The 14,677-nt window shown below is 42.8% G+C and overlaps 1 protein-coding gene across 5 annotated transcripts in view; it reads right to left on the reverse strand.

The window, feature by feature from the left end:
• The window catches only part of st3gal4 (ST3 beta-galactoside alpha-2,3-sialyltransferase 4), a 29,120-nt gene extending 16,584 nt beyond the window's left edge, over positions 1–12,536 (reverse strand). The window contains exons 1-2 of one of the 5 annotated variants that reach the window (XM_030396241.1): positions 12,499–12,536; positions 2,661–2,728 (exon numbers count right to left, since the gene is read on the reverse strand). The gene's annotated coding sequence lies outside the window, so the exon portion shown is untranslated. Of the gene's footprint in view, positions 1–2,660; positions 2,729–11,243; positions 11,825–12,498 lie in introns of those variants that run through there. The other 4 variants (XM_030396269.1, XM_030396250.1, XM_030396231.1 and 1 more) reach the window with 4 other exon arrangements.
• Positions 12,537–14,677: the final 2,141 nt, after the last annotated feature.

The raw sequence follows: 14,677 nt of genomic DNA on the forward strand, positions 1-14,677 counted from the left end.
CTTGAGGCACAGTCGAGAAAAGGCCTAAAAAACCCACCAAGGATTTAAAGTGATAATTGTAGCTCGAAATATTAGTATCGATATGGCATTTATAAAAGGTCTTATGCGGACCATTGCTAGTCTCTCGCGCAGTGACAAGACCTCGTAGTCGGTACACTAACACAGTGAAAGCCCTTCCTGACCAGGTAAGAGTGGGTCTATTCACACATGTAGTAATTCAGGGTAACTAACTGTAATTCAAGTAAAGCATTAGCAGAATCGGAATGCGTTCGGTGACCGAACTTTATGGTCGAACATTTATTTACCTACTTAAAGACAAAGGCTTTGACAACAGGTTGATGAAGGCTCTCAGTCCTGCAGGTCACTGTAACTCTAAGCGCTGTATCGTAGGCAGCTGGTCTTGTTTCAGTTTCTTGAAGACGTTTCACCTCTCACCCAGGAGGAGTCTTCAGTTCTAACTAACTGGAGGGGAGTTTAACCTTTTAACCTTTTGAAGGATACGTGTGAGTTTCAGAGTTGTGTGTCAAGCGGCAGCTGACAGTTGACAGTTTATCAGATAGGTAAACTGCCAGAAACAGTCCTGCCATTTGGAGTTTGGGTCCTTATGATGTCCTGGAGACGCGTCTTGCTGTGTTTAGTCATTTTGTGACTCTCGGGTAGAGGTCCTGAAGAGGCCGGGCTGGCTGGAAGGTTTTCCAGTCACATGCAAATGAAAGCACTATTGATAATCCTACATTAGCCCTTTTCAAACAGAGTATACGCATCAACGCCACAGCGAAGGCTCTGCTCTACACTGCCTTTGTTTTTTTCACGCTGAACCAAGCAGCTCTGTGTCATTTCATACAGCATGCCAGCGTTGCGGGACCAAAAGAGGCGTGACGGTGCACATCATCACCTTGATATCTGTGTGGCTTTTTCTCAACGTGTCTCCACCCGTTAATCTAAACATGCACCCGCCGACTGTTTATAATCATACGGATGCTGTCATAATGTACTGTGATTGAGATCCTGCTCCACCATGCATCGTGGAAAGTGACAACGGTACAGTTTTTGCTCTTAATGACATCAGTGAACAGCGGATGCTGTCTGGCTCTCTCACTTGCGAGGAGGGATGCTGGTTCTTTCTGGGGGAAAGTTCACTCGGTGTCAGTCTCGGTCAGGAGGGATGACCGTCGCGGTGATTCTTTTCAGTACAAGTTGCTAGGGACAGTAACTACAACATCACAATAGTGGACGGCGACAAAGACACGGTGAGTTAAAGTTTTTTTTTTCTCTGAATCACCTCACATAATCACAGCCGGCCCTTTTCCAATTCACACTGATATTGTTACGCCTGTCACTACCTCTGTCACTACCTCTGTCATTAACTTTCACACAGACAGTTCGGGCGGAATATCGGTGCTATCGATCCAACAGCACCAAAAACACAACGGGAGGCTGCACAGAAAAGAGAAGAGGAGAGACGCTGGTTTAAAAAAAAAGAAAAAAATGGAGAAAGATATAAAGATGCTGAGATAGTAGGGCAGCAGATGAAGGCCGGTCAGTTTAAGAGGATCTGAATTGAGGGACATTAGCAGCCCCATCAGCCTCAGCACTGCGTGCGGGGTTCAACTGCGCTTTGTAGAGTTCAGATTACGGCTTAGATCAGATTAAAAGGCATTTAACGTGAGACACATCTGACTATTTAATGCACAATGCACATCCTACCCGCTATCTTCCTGACGCCAGTTAAGACCAAATGGTTGCGCTGAATGAAAGTGCTTCAGAACCAGCCCTGAAAATCAATGGCAAGCTGCAGGAGTGCACAGCTGAAAGTCTATTTTAAGACGTGTGCACATGCACTTGCTACATTGCAAAAATGGTAATGTAATACCGCTGTAAAGCTACGAGTAAATCATGCACATCCAAACTTGGGGACGGCGGGGGGGTGCAAAACACATGATCGATTAACACCACCACGGGGATTCGCGCAGATTTTATATTGCATATCTGCAATATGGACACAGAGGCCCCTCCCTGTTAACATAAAACATAATACGGTACAGGCTGTAGATTGTCTTATAATGGAGAGGGTGTGTTTTCATCCTGTGCCGGACATGGGGCCGGGCTGTGTTTTTTTCCAAGGTTATTGTTGAGGAAATGACGAAAACACTGAAGAATGTGGAGAGGGGCAAACCTCAGATGCATCATTTTCTTTTACGAGAGGTGATTGTTTTGTTCCTCTTCCTGAGGCACTGCCCCTGTGTTCATATAGAGCTCGACTATAGCGCTCATCACAGTTGCGCTCCTTAGTTGATTAACCCATCCACTGGACCACGGACAGAAATAATTTAGGGTAAAGCTTGTCCGATGTGCTGCTTTTCTCAGTCCAGCAACAAAACCGGCGATCTCAATGTGTTACTTTAGGCTTTGTGAAAATCGTAATGGGCCTTTTTCGCTGTTTTCTGATATTTTACTGACTAAAAATGAATCCCGTCGTTGAAAAAAAATGATAGATTAAACGACTAATGAGGACGATTCAGCCTATCATTTTTTGACATCTTGAGACATCAGTACTTAAAAAGTAGACTAATAATGCAAACTGACACGTACGTTTCCAAGGAAGCCCCCCGGAGCCACCTATTACGTATCATCAAAGCAACATTAAAGAAACATCTTACCTTTTCCCTCTTTCATTTCCAGTGATTAAATCCTCAGTGGTTCAGAAGTAATCAGTCTGGGCTTCTCCCTGCAGCAAAAGCAAATCATTATCTGACATGTACAGGCAACTGGATATCTGCACAATTAACTTGCTGTTCTTTCTTTTCTACTCATCTTTGCACTCGATTAGGGAGCTAGAATTCAATTGCGGCCCTGAGCAGGAAGGTCAGTCCTAAACGGGAATGTCACGGCAGAGATTTTTGTACACAGGAAGTATGCTTCGTGATAAGCATTCCAGTATGGATGAGGTGGGGACTACAGACATATTATTAACTTACATACATTAAAATATGGAAATGACAGCCTTGATTTGGGCTTATCATGTCTGGGGCTGATTATTATGGATTAACCAGTGGATTAAACAAAATCAAACAACCATTTTGATAGTTGTCGCTTATTTATTAAGTTATGCCTTGTGAAATGTGTGTGTTTGCTGCATTTCTCTTTTGCACTTTATTGTAACTTAATTTTTTTTTTTTTTTTTTTTTTTTCAGATATGGACTGATGGTTGAATAAAAAGATGTTTTGATTCATTAGCCTTTATGTGCTTCAGTATCCATTCTGAAGTACTGCCCATCACCCTGAACATAAGGGCGACGCAACAGCTGGACACAGTGTAGCTCCCAGGAGCGTGAAGCACAGGAGGCACCGGACCTACTCACAGGCACCACAGACAACACAAAAGCAGAGCAGCACAATAGCTGGAAGAAGGGGCGGAGGGAGGGCTGGCTGGGACTGGGAGAAGGGGGGGGTGTCAAACGCTGCAGTGTGCAACGCCGTGAGGCACGCTGGCCGGCTGACTGACACTGGCAACAATCTCCGAGATGTGCGGGACCAGCAGAGCAGCAGCGGAGAGCATGACTTCGTCCTGTCAGAAATGCCCTTCGGCGCAGATGTTCTGAAGGCATTTCTGCGGGTCTAACCGTGGGTCACGAATGAAACGCAGACAGACCACTTAAAGAGCTTAGCCACACACTGTAGTGATTAAAGATGAGTCAGGCAGCACAGTGGAAGTAATTCCAGCAAAAAAGCACTCCATGGGAAAATGTTGTCAGTGAGTTATTGGTTAAACCTCCTTCCTCCCAAATTCCCAGGGAAAGTAAGGGCTGTCAGGGCTAATGCTATAGGTGCTTATGCTAATGTCGCCATTAATCTAGCTAATTATTACCGCTAAGTATCTATGTCAACACACTTGGGTGGTATTAGGATGGGCTCTGCACTTGAGGGCAATGTGTTACAGCCGCTTTAGGTACAGATGTAAACAAACTATCATTACTACATTCACATATATCAATACTAGCATTCAAATGAACGTCTGTATGATGGATTAAAGGTCCCATATAGTACAAAGTGAGACTGAGTGTCTTTTTTTTTAATTACAAAGAAGGTCACAGTGCTATGTAAATAGTGGCCGAACGCTCAATTGATGGAGAAAGGCACACAGCCCGTACGAAGAAATTGTGCCTTTAAAGAACCGTCAGGACTTCCGTAACGTTGTGATGTCACAACTCTACAATCACCACCGTCAGCCACGCCCGCTACCCGCAATCCAGCACAGCTATGGTTGCAAAAAGACCGGAATAGGTGATACTCCAACACGATGGATGGTGCCACCTCAGGCCTGTGAGAGCTGACCAATCAGACCATACTTTGCTCTTGGAGAGGGAGGCCTTAAAGAGACACAATGCTCAAACACAAGGTGAACAGAGTTGCTGCATTGTTGGACAGTAATATGTTTTTTTAATGTTAAAACGTGTAAACTTTCACTTGTCAAGTAAAACTATGAGGATGACAATGAGCATAATGTGGGACCTTTAGTCTTTAGTTGCTGTGAAAATGTGTCTTCACACACATACACGCACACATAGGCAACCGTGACGTCAAGTCATTGTACGTCTCATAATCACTGAGAGCAAGACACAAGGCCTTACATATTTACTGTAAGATTTATTGGGTCCATTTTAATGGATAAAGTAAAAGTCCTTGCTCGGACATAAATGATGACTCTAAATGACCTCCTCCTCTAAATCCCTTTCACCTGCCAGCTGATTTCTCTCAACCGCCGACACACTCCCTAAAGGAAATCACATGTGCGCCGTGCTCACAATAGGAAAAACCAACTCTAAAACATATAATCCCAGAATTTAATCCAGTCAGAAGAGCTAAATCTGGTGCCCATTTGTAACACTTTTGACTGCTTTTATGACGAAAAACCTTTCAAAGGCCTTTCTTTGCACGATATAATCAGCCGCTTTCCCTTCTAAAAGCATCTGCACGTAAAACAGCATCTTTAGGGAGCTATAAGTGGTACAATATAGGGTTTTCTTTTTTCTTTTTTTGCGGGAGTCACGTGAAGTATGATCCAGGGATGTGGCTTTTCTCCAGTGTCCTGATCCTTTTTATCAACTTCCACATTCCCATTATTCAGGATCATTATTAGATATCCATACTGAAAGATCTCCAGAGTATTCCATGTATAGACAAATCATTTTTGTATTGTTTTTTCCTTTTGCAATATGGGCCATGGTGCAGTTTGAACAGGATGAGCTTAGTGTGGAGTTTCAGCCTGGATTGTGTTGAGCGGGTGGGGTTGTCCGGCTGTGAAGTGATGGAGTCGCAAGCGGAGCGTAGTGGAAGAGCCTGGGTGTCCTGGATGTAGGGTGGGCCTCAGCCACTCACACCATGGTGGGCAGGAACGAGTGAACTGAATCGGGTTCAAGCCAGAGGAGTGCTGTGGTGTGTGAGACCTGTGGTAAGTTGAAGACAAGCCGGGCTGCTGCATTCTGGCAGAGGTCCGGTGGTGGAACGTGGCCATTCACTCGTAGAAACCAGTCCTCTTTGTATAATTAATACTATAAGATGGCATCCAATTTGAAATGAACGCACTTGAAATGTGCAATGATGAAGAAACACTGAGACAGTTAAGGTCTTATTTCAACACTTATGACTAGTCAACAGTGAATTTCATTGCATCACTTCTGCTGTAACTGATGCAAAATTTCCTCAGAAGGGTGCAGCTTTTTGTTGGCCCTCTGCAAACCTTGTGTTCTTTGTCATCCACCTGCTATTGTGCAATTTATTTAATCTTCCATTCTTATCTGGTTCATAGTGATTCAAAAGTCCCTTCAGGTTCCAAATGTAATCATTTGTTTGCCTAGCTCCTAATCTTGTATAACTATGAATACACAGAAAGTCGACCAAATTATGGTTCAGCAATATCATAATATCATAATTTGGAGTTCGAACGTCAGGATTACCCTCCATTGTACCAGAGAGCTTAAGATGATACCCTTGTAACATCGGCAAACAATTACGTGATGCTAATGCTTCATAGGAGAAACTCCACCAAAGCTTTGCACAGCCATTCTTTTCCTCGCTCGCAGGACTACACGTCAACTCACGCTAATCAGATCACATCCTCCATGGTCGAGCTCTCTTAGCCAGCAGCATCGTGATTCACAGTAGTAGTGAAGTCTCATTAATGATGGCACCGGGGCACTCTTCCTGATGCTAAAAATGAAATGAATTGTGGGGCCCTGCTATAAGTCATGAGACATTTGCAGATGTTGGAAAACAAACAGGCGAGAACACTGCTCGGTGAATCGGCACGCGAGGCGTCCTGCTCGCTTCTTTGGAAATCAATCTGGTCGTAATTAGTTCTAGCAAGAGAGAGTTTGCTCGGTTGTACTTTGGCAGGCACTGACCATTTCCATTCGGCCGTCACAGACTGTTCAAACACTAACATACTGAACCAAGATGACACATGTTTTTGGTACTTCCCACCTCCTTACCATTGCAGTTGTGTTTCATCTCTAGGTAGTAGAAACGCGTACCCATCACTACGACGAGGCGCGGTAAGAAAAGCAGATGTCCGTCACTCTGCTAATCTCTGAATGTGTGATATTACCTCGACAAACAAGCAGCAGCAATAACTGCATCAGGGAAATAAACCAATACCACAAAGGATATCCGTGGGCATGCGTGTGTATGAGACTTGCATAAACAAGACCGTGACTAATTTTTCTCTGGAGGGCTGTGTCATAAGGTGGGAGCTCCAACAGCAAGAATCACTTGTTTTTAAGCGTTGGCCTTGGAATGGTGTCCAGTGTTTTGGAGGACGATTTTGAGAGGTCAGAACTTGAAAATAGCCATACCTCCACTCCCTTATCTTTGTCTTTTACATTGAACTATAGATTTTAAAATCAGAGGTCCACTTTCATCATGGTTATCATTCTGACCGGGGAACCCCCGGGACGGACATCAAGTAAATGGATATTCTTAAATTCGTACTTTTAAGGCCAGGCTTGCCCATTCAGGGTGCTGAGGAGACAAGGGCTGAGGGTCCTATTGATACCCTCATCCCCATCTCTCTCAGCATTATGTATGCCCCCTGCGCCCTTCAAGTAAACAGATCAATAAATGCATTAAACAAATGACTTAAGTGAAATAGAGGATCCTCGAACAAGACAGGGGTGATAATATCCAATCGGCATAGTGACAGTGTGTATATTTACACATTAACGGTCGTGCACGGTCGAGTACTTCGTAGACTTCAGTCAAACAGATAACGTCATGTATCATCAGATGATTGTCTTGCAATGTATTGATGATCGCAGAATCACTGTATTGTGGTACTCGTGTTAATGGGGGCCATGTATCATGAATTGCATCTAGAGTTACACTGTGATTGTAGTTTTGCTCTGAGTAAATACACTCAGTAACAATAAGATGTTTTTTTTTCAGTTTGGGACGTCCATGAACGCCCACCCAGGGCTCACTGAGGCCTGCGCCGTAGTGATCAGTGCACCGGGGTTAGGATGAACATTTCCCCGAGATGAATGTTTCGGGGGGGGGGCAGATGTGTTGTTATTCATCAGACTTTTTCGACCCGGATTGATTGATTCGAGCACAAGTGTGTCATTACTGCAGAGTCGCTGTGAGGAAAATACTCTCTAAGCCTCAAGAAAACTCTCCCTTTCTGTATGTGGCTACAGTGACTAAATACAACAGCAGGAAAACAAATATTTCTATAACAAACCCATTTAATATCTACCTGTCTATCTAGAAAAACCAATGTACATCAAACTGCTCCATCTGCTCTACCTGCCCAACGTCCTCATCATCTCTGAGCAGTTTTAATGTTTTCATTAACAAGGCCCACATATTTTTTTTTGGACAATTCAGTCCAACACAAAAACTGAAATCTAGGTGCATACGTGATAGACCTGATATCGACACGTTGGTTTGGTTCCAGGATCATCATTTCCTCTTCTAAACAGTAACAAAGTTGGCTCTGGAGCAAGCAGGTAAATTAAACAGGACGCTTACCCGGGAGACAGATGATTGTATCCTGTTTGGAACGTATTCTTTTTTACAGTAAATTCACTTATTGTCACTAAAAGATGGGTTTGGGTTTAAATTTGTAATGTTCACCTTGGATGACTTCTCCCATGTTTGTACATTTCCTGAGTCGTGAGGCTAAGACCCTGGACAAACATTATTTATGACATGACAGGAACAACACAGCAAGTTCAGACCATACGTGTAAATATTTAACAAACGCTAGCATCTGTCCATCCCCCTAATCAATCCAACGCACCGCTCTGTTACCGCTCTTATCTGTTAAGGCTGATCTACCAGGGTGATCCACAGAGAACTGCTACTACAAACCTCCTGTCAGCTTCAGGTGTGAGTGGAAGACAAACAGGAGGCCCCTCAAAGAGACGGTAGTGAAAGGATGCTTGTTATGTCATTTTGCGTCACAATAAGCTGCATGGATAAAGGTTCAAGCTCATATTTTACAAATGCATGAAGTGAAAAAAAAAAAAAAAACACCACGAAAAGGTCTAGTTTCTCTTAGTTATTTACCTTAACACTGCTTCAACACATCAACATGAACTAAAGTTGTTTCTTAATGTCTTCTTACTTGGTTTTAAATGCAATCTTTTATGTCTTTTTACTGTAATTTGTATGCCCCTGTAAAGCACTTTGAGTTGCCTTGTGTCTGAATTGTGCTATACAAATAAACTTGCCTTGCCTAAAGTTCAATCAGGCAGCCCTTCAGATAAAGGGTTAATCCATACCGAGTCACTGTCCTGATGTGTATTCAAGCAACAAACACAGCAGGCGCTTTCAACTTGGCTTCAGTTTCAACGGAGATTCGGTATTTCTGCACGTCTGTTCTTTCGGAAGGGGGACATCAAGATTCCAGACGCACACTCACAATGAAAGGTGTGCCGTCGAAGCTAAAACATAACCGTTCCCGCACGAACAAGGGACAACACAGAGATTAAACAAAAGGGAAATGAATGGTGGTAATTAACCATTAATCTCTATAATTCTCTCTTATCTTCAGCTGGTTGTGTAATTAACCTTTGAAACAACTGCAGTTAAAACTTTCGGTATCTAGTTTGAGCAGGAGGGTCAACGGCGGATTTCTGTTTGCCTTTTAATGCTGGAAAGAGTATGAATGTCTGGGTTTTTTGCGAGCTGTTAGCCTCACTGGATACGAAAATGCAGAGAAAAAAAGGTTAAGTACTGTTGTACTCAGTTCTCAATTAGGATTTTTTTTACGTAACTAAGTAGACTGCATGGTCTTATGCACAAAATACAGGACACTTGGAAAAATTACAAGGATCCAAACAAATGATTGTATTACAATACTTACTTTAGTAGCTGTAATTAGTTACTTCCAGCCCTGAGCTGACCTCAAGGTGAATCATGTCCAGCCCGGTCGCCACAATAAAAAGGTAGGCGTTTTACATTTATGCAAACCACAGACGCGTTCAAATCTGAGTGTGTCATATGCGCCTTAATGACATTCCTACAGTACGTGTCATATCACATTCTCATTACCTTGATATGAGCTGACTTTTAATGTTGGGAGGTAAAAGGAATGGCCAAGAGGTCAGGATATTTGAGATAAGATAAGATCTTCCTTCATTGATTTCCCTTGGGAGAAATCCGCAGGTAACACTGCAGTGCAGAGGGAAATAAGTAGCAGCACGAGAGTTAAGTCTCAAAAATTAGAGATGGTAATAAAGAGATATAGGAAGAATAAAATAACAGTCTAAAAATCCAAGCTGTGACAGTGGCAACAGAACCAGGGAGGCCAAAAGATTATCTTTTTCCTAAAGCAAACCAAGTGTTTGTAACGATAAAGGTGCAACATAAAAAAATTGGAAGTTTCAACATATCTGTGGTCATCAGAAATGGTAACCGCCAACAGTTATTTTTGACCACTGGGTCCCTGAAAGTGGTGAAGCCTTGAAGACGTTAAACTATGATCTGGTTCTCAGTATGCGCCTTTGTTAAGAGTGTGTTCAACGGTGTGACAAACACTGTCCTGATCCAGCTGTGAAGATCAGAGGCCCAGAGCCAGACGGCAACAAAGATCACATAAGAGGACTTAATTGGGAGGTCAAAGTACGGTAGCGAGCCATCAGGCCGAATTGCAGCTGTGATACCGCTTTAATAGTCTACGTTCATCGGCAGGGTGAGAGACATATAGGAAGTGACACCCATTTTTACAACACCCGTTCTTAACCATTTACTTGTTGCTTCTAAACTAAATTCACACAAAGTGGTTATGTGCTTTTTACTCCTTCGGGCAGAAACGAGATAATAATAAAAGACTCTAATTGTATTTCAAATGAAAATGATTGTTCACAGTGCAGATGCATGTTTGACACAGCTCGGCCGGTTCTCAGCTAAACCGAACCGACCAACCGATTCAAGGAGGGGTGCTTCCCAGCGGAGGCAGTGCTGCAGACGGCACGGTCATCAGCCGGTTTGCTTCCAGTTGCCATGTGAAAAGAGTGAAAAAAGTGAAAAGTGTATTGCAGATGTCACCAAAACGTGACATCATTAGATGCAGATAAAGAATACAATCAAAAGGCCAAATGTGATTTCTGGTCGCTTTACGTTCAGTGAGAATGTGGCACATTTTCTGCCAAGTGCGAACACTTCAAATCTGGCTTTTACAGCACATGGTACAACAGAGAAAACACACATTGCCTGGTGACAATGGCTACTATTTTACTGATGTGACAACTCCCTGCAACTCAATTGTCCCTGAACTATCAGGGTTGGCCAAAAGAAATGTGCCCCAGACTATCATGGCCTGATTATTAGAGCTGCTGGGAAATAAAAAATCAGCTGCGTTTAGTGTCAGACTGTAACCTTGAATTCCACTTCGAGACAGATCCAGCGCCTCTGATCACGGGGAACATGAGTGCTGTCTGTGGCTGAATAAAATTCGGTGTTATTATCCTTCATGAGCATGATGCAGCCAAGTCTTTTCCATCCCAGTCTACATTATCTATCCAGCCAGCCAAACAGAACGGAAAGACAGGAATCAAAGCAAACCTCAGTGACACAAATGTACAAATCAGAACTCGTGCCAGCCAAATTCAATTTGATATCTTGTGATCCAATGAGGCCAGCTACAGCGTGATCAGTTTGTCTCATGCCGCCCTACAAGCATGCCCACAACTCCCGGACTGCTGCTCCGCGTTAGGGGGCTCCGATTCAGCCTTACTTACCAGCGCCGCTGCCCGACAGATGAGCTTTAATCCGTGCGAGCCTGTTGTACGGCACAATGATGTTGAAACCAAGTTCACGTTGCTTTTTTTGGGTGTCAGTCACTGCGTGGGAAAACGCGAAATTGGCGTCTGCCTGCCGCGCACACACGCGGGTAGATGGAAGGGTGTGATGTGAGCATCAGAGCTCATCTCTCTCTGTCTGAACAATGTAGCGGAAGCGAGAAGCGCACAGAGGAGCTCGCTGTGGTCTGACGGGCATGAAGTCCTCGGGCAGATATAGCGGTTTACTGGAACGCTGTCTCTCCGTTACAGCGCGTTCCCTTTCCCCTCAGCGCAGGGACGCATGCGCACGCGTGGTACGCGCACTGGGCCGCCGGAGTAGCACTGATCCAAATACCATCGCTGCAAAAAAAAAAAATGTACAAGCCCAAGCCCGACGGTGCCGGCCGTTCCAGTCGAAGCACACAAGGTGATCGAAATCTTTCCATGTGATCTGCGGCTTATTATGATTATTTGCCCCGCGCCTCGTCAGTTTGCCTCGGACTGGACGCTCATCCCGGAGGGAGCAACATCTGGAAAGACTTTGCAGTTGGCTGTGATTTCCTTCAAGGCGCTGAATGCAACAGATAACAGAGCGAAACACAGGGATGGGTGCTCAGGTCTGTGAAAGTCCTGTGCTCTGTGTTTTGCTTGAGTAAAAGTGCGCAATAGCAAATAAATGAAGTAAGAGTTGGAACAGTGACAGCCATATTGCAAAGTGACTCATTTCAGAGTAATATTTGTCATTTATGTATATGTATACGTGTATATGTGTGTGTGTATGTATATGTACATATTATATATGTATATATGTTTATATACCAACAGTTGGCTGTATAAAGTAGTTATATTCAATGATTTATATACATAAATCATTATAATATATATTTATATACAGCAGTAGGCTGTATAAAGTACTTCAATTATAATGATATATAAATCATTATAATTGAGCTACTTTATACGGCCTACTGCTGTATATACATATATATTATAATGATTTATGTATATAAATCATTGAATATAACTACTTTATACAGCCAACTGTTGTATACAAACATATATCTAAATCATCAGAATTAATTTCTTCGTTCCATTTCATATTTAATCAAATTAAATTAATATTTGCTCCTGAAATGCAGTTACGTACAATGATAAATGCCTTAAGTGGAGGCAAAGTACTTGAAGTATACCTCAAATGTACTGGAGAACTTACTTGAGTAGACGTTCTTAGTTTGGACCGACAGCAGATGAGCTTCCAGTATCTTGTGTGTATAGAATATAATATTCAAATGAAGCTGTCGACTGCTGAGCTGTATTGGCAGCCTCTGTTAAACATTAACAAGGGATTTTATAATGCCGATGCGTTCTGCTCACATTGGGTACAGAAAAGTTGCACTGTTATCAGTCATTATCCTCAACTCCTGCAGTTTTGTTTTTTTCTATATAAGGCCACATCTTTCTCTGACGGTGAATATTCTGTTTCAGAAGGGAGAAATGTCATGTTGTACAGTGATTCCTGATCATTCGCAGACCCTCTATCATGTATTCGACGTGCTGCTGTTCTCTGTGTGTTCACGGTGCACTTATAGCATAAGGAAGGCGGCGTCGATGCAGGTTTCAACACTACTTTGCAATATATATATATTTTTTTTTTTAAAAGATGTCTTTTTTCTGCCCATGGGAAAGCAGTCATGTGATGTGAGCTCATCCCTAATGAACTTGGATCCAGGCAGATCCAGACACATCCAAATACCACGGCTGCATAAATATAGCCTGCCTGTGGGCTAGAACTGGTGGTTGTGTTGAAGTACACAGGTTAATGAACTTTTCCATGTCAGTGATCTTCTGCTAATGATGATTTGCCCTTCCTCAACCTGACAGCATAGTCCTCCCAGAGGGAACAACATCTGGAGAGTGTTGTTGCTGTTGGCTGGGATTTTCTATGAATCTCAATTGTTCAAAGTAGATAACAGCATGAACACAGAGTCGAGATCAACTTTATCTCCTGTCAGGCATTTACCCAAGAAATCAAATATATTGGGTGCAATGGCTCTTTTTATACCATTTATCCATTACACTTTTATTGAGAAGCGTGATAAACCAATCCGTGTGGATCTCTTTTTAATTAAACGACAGAAACATATTCACTGGTTTTCCATTACTTCATTTTCAAACGGAGAGTGTCTTATTTCACAGTACAAACCTGTTATTATTGTGGACAACCACTCACTAAAGATCTCCTCTAATGTATGTCCAGTCATCTAATTTGTTTTATGCAGCCCTCCCGATTGCACCTTGAACAAATGTTTGCTGATGATGTCAGCCTTCTGTAAATATCCCGAGATAGCTCGAAGGTTGCATCCCTGTTTTTACAAGGCTACCAATTCAACTTTAGTGCTTTGTTATCAACTTGTGGTGCCTATAATTCATGTATGAGTCAGCATACCACACGTAATGTTCATGTCTGCACCAAATGCACCAAACTGTAGAGAACGACTTCTTTGAGACATGCAAGAGGGACTTTTTTGTTTCGTTATAGACGACATCATTTTCTGCGCTTTGTGTACAATTTTCGGACAATTCGCCCGAAAGAGTTGTATCCAGGTGGCATTGCGTGTGGTATTTTGTGTGCAACTTCCTGCAAACGTCAATTGATTACAGTCTGATGAAAAAGAAGGAAGGTTCTGCTGGAAGCAGCTGCACAGAAATGATTTGCAATTTATTTTGTGACCCATTTTTATTATTTGGGAGAAACAGACTGCACGTCACAGAGCAGCCTTCTAATGTCTCATTGCACTGTATAGTCTACATTCACAGGAACCCAATAAAATGTTTGGATCTCCTGCTCTCCTTTAATTAACCCAGCTGGTGCTTCACTGTAGCATGGCAAGCTGAATGTACTCACCACAGATAGAAACATCCAGATCGGTGCTGCCACGCCCAGTGGAGACCACCGTGGTGAAGAACAGCTGAGTGCTTTTCTATACCGTTGGTGGTCCAGAGCACACCAGCTTGCCACCCTGTGGCCTGAACTCTCTCCTCTCTTTCATTTCTTGCTTCGTGCTTAAATTGCTGGGATGCTGACACTTAGCATGACCGGGTATGGGCTTCCCAGCACTGAGCTAGTGTTAATTTGCCGGCTATTTTTAGATGTTGTCTTAGTCCTCCTAAGATCAAAGGGCCCATGTGTGTTTTTAGTCATATTCCCTCAACTTTAGTCAGGTTTTACATTTAAGATTTGTCTTATTCAAAAACATAACAAAAAAAGACATGGACACTTTAGTGAAATTAAAATGTTTAATTAAAGTGTATGTGTGTGTATTATTTAGGTGGATCGATTGCCAGAAATGAATGATTAATAATCATAATCATGTTTTCATCACCTGAAACTA

The sequence above is a fragment of the Sparus aurata genome, chromosome 2 (genome assembly GCF_900880675.1).
Source record: "Sparus aurata chromosome 2, fSpaAur1.1, whole genome shotgun sequence".
Classification (NCBI taxonomy): domain Eukaryota; kingdom Metazoa; phylum Chordata; class Actinopteri; order Spariformes; family Sparidae; genus Sparus; species Sparus aurata.